Source organism: Abramis brama (genome assembly GCF_963993115.1).
Source record: "Abramis brama genome assembly, chromosome: 6".
NCBI classification, from domain to species: domain Eukaryota; kingdom Metazoa; phylum Chordata; class Actinopteri; order Cypriniformes; family Leuciscidae; genus Abramis; species Abramis brama.
Window position 1 is genome coordinate 7669291 of NC_139968.1, and position 3232 is coordinate 7672522.

Sequence of the window (3232 nt, forward strand, 5' to 3'; positions counted from 1 at the left end):
CTTTTATTGCACAGTTTTATGAAACCAGGACAAGGAAACAAGAAACTGAATTTTGGAGATTAGAGAAGGAGATAACTGTTTGTATTCCTCCTTGAAATTCCAGAGGATAATGTAGGACATTCACTTTATGGACTCCAGAGAAAGCAAATAGGATATATGTACATCTTCCCCCGCAGGAGTTTAGATCTTGTAAGAGATTGCGTCCTGGGTTAGGAGTTTGACATGAGCAAAAGGGGAAAAGCTACAAGATGGAGTGACTGTAGTTTTACAAAGGAAATATTAAATTGCTGCAATGTTCTTCCTTGAAGATTTTTGAGAAAATCTTTTTGACAGTAAACATTTCTCCAGCAATAAAAAAAGTTGACATTAAATCAGAACTTTACACATATCTTTATCTTATTGTTTACAAATTACTGCATGGGATTGGTTATTTAATCCAAATGTAATAACTTGCAAATTTCCCAACTAGGATGTGTAACACTATTAAGTTTGGGTATCGTTTGAATTTTAACTATTCTGATTCTTCTTACTGATCCTGATTCTTATTCTTAAGGTAAAAACAAAACAAAAAAACTTGTATATCATTCACATTTATTCTAAGTCTTATTGCAAAACATTTCATTGTAGCTGAATACCATGAACACAAATCAACAGGCTAAAGAACACTCACACATGGAACTTTTACCTATGATTTAAAAATGTCTTTGCAAAAACAACTAGACTGACTAATTTAAATTGCAGGCATTATTAAAGATAAGTAAACTCTGTAAAATAACACTGCACTTCATAAATACAATATATACATTACAAATATAGTTACAAAAGTTTTCAGTCAAGAACAGCGAGTGAATTTTCTGTCTTTTGTTGTTTGATTAACGTTATTGTAGAGAAGGCAGCAGCAATATTAGGCTGCTGTCACTTTAAGAGCTGCAAGGATCCAATATGCTGTTACACATGCATTTTCTTTGTTAACTGTTTACGCTCACTTAAGACATAACCGACTGTGTTCACGAGGATATTTTGACTTATTTTTGTGTGTATTTGTCTGTTCAATTGCAAAAAGACGGGAAGAGAACTCACTATTCAGTATGAGAGGCAGCTAAACAGCGCACAGGTTTTCTTTCACTTGAATGCTTAAAATCACATTAAAATGCGAAAACAAGAATCGTTAAACGGAATTGAAATGCATGCGTCTTATCGAATCCCCAGTTCTTGGCATTTGGAACTGGTTCTAACCCTGACACTATTGGATAATTTTACCCAATAGCCAAGTTGGTACTTAAGCATTGTTGAATTATGGGATGGATTATATGTTGTACCAGTGTCCTGGGGCTTCCAGGGATCTTTTAAGCCGTAGGAGACTGGCCAGTGACTCCCAAAGGCAGGTGAACGACAGGGACCTCTGCATCCAATCCCACATTTCGATACTTAAGATTTGTTAAACAAGTCATCTAATGTTAGCATTTGGTCAAATTGACTTTGCCGCTTAACTCAGGATGAGGGGTTTGTACTAAGGGCAACAGGCCTTAAATTTTTTTTTAGCCATAGGCACAGTTGGACCATGATCCAGCCCTCCTAACCTCCACATCCTGGAGAGAGTATTGACTAGCAACCGCTTAAATTGTAATTACTTTGAAAAAGGTTACTGCTTCTATAATTGACTGATGTGATGTCTCAAAGTTACCACCAGGAAGAGTTTCACCAAAGAAGCTTTATAATCGGGACAAAGACCCCCACACAATGAGAGGTTATTAGCGTAGGAGTCTAGTGTCACTGATGTCAGTCAAGTCATACTTTGGTGGAATGGATGGGAGAGTCTGGACTGTTTTCATCTGCCTTATTTAAAGGAATTAAAGCCATTTCTGTTCCACTCCTTCTCTTACTTTCTCTTTTCTTTGCTTTCAGTACGTCCGCCAGCCCCCCCTCCTGCCTCCAATTATGGACATGCTTTCATCTGTACGCTCAGGAATGAGCTGATAGGATCAGGATAGTTGAAGAAAGAGCCATTGTCTTGTCCATCTTTCATGGTGCTCATGCCACCTCCCTGTTTTACCCCAAGCAATAGCTCACCCAAACATGGAAATTCTGTCATCATTTATTCACCATTATGTTGTTCAAAACCCATACAACTTTCTTTTGCTAAAAGAGTGTAGTAGAATGTTCACATTGTTGATATCACAAACAATTAAACTTAACTTATATTGAACGTTTTAAAGAAACGCTTCAGATAGCCATATTCCAGTGTACTAGTCCTTGTTGATTTACTGTATTACTCCACAAACTGACATGTTGGACTGGGAATTTTTGGTGAAGGTGAGCTTTCACACAGCACTTTCTAGGACAATGTGGATACACTCGATTAGAACTTGCCGTTTCCTGGTACAGCAAAAAGATTTGAGAAATGAGCTGTTAAAACTTGTCCTATTTATTTTTCCTCAGAGTAACTCACTCTTAGGAGGAGTTGTATTGTTTGACAGAGGGGTCTGGGCTTTTGTAAGCATTTTTTTTCAGAGGCTGTTGCTTCTCCAAGACAAAAAGCCCGGCATAAAGCTCCTATGATTAATACTTCCAAACCCCCATGTTCGGCCGAGTCATTGAAAAAAAAAAAAAGAAGCTTTTTAAGCCTCCCAATCTTTGATGACTGTGGCTTATTTTTGCCGCAGTTAGTGCCCCATAAATCACGGCTCATATTTTATAGAGTTCATAGTTGAGCTTTAAGCAACATTGAAGTTAATGAGGCTTAACAACAAATACTAACAATCCTGTAACTGTACACTCTGCCACATTGAACTGACCTCCCTGTGAGATGTTATTTTTAACAAGTTTGTGAAATCATAAATCACTTGTTTCTGGATTGGATAAAACCTCTAATATATAGTAAGAAATGCATGACCACTTGCTAGCGGCTAACGAGTCCCAAAAGTGATTGTGTTGGATTCATTGAGATACATTAAGATATGTGGTGCTGTTTTTAGGAGTTGCTCGAAAAGCAGTTACTTGTGTAATGGCAGTGTGGAAATCTGAGTTCCTTGAGGACCCTAGGGGCCCGGGCCTCTCTCATGATTGCAGCCCTCAAAGGGCCAAGGTAATTAGGCCAGGTGAATGGGGTGGCAGCCTGATATAGTGGGGCCTTGTTCCTGCTGCTGTCCACCTATTGTCTGGGCAAGCCACTGGGATGATTTTCACCAGGAAATAGTTCGGAAGAGGGTGGGTCATAATTATGAATAATGTA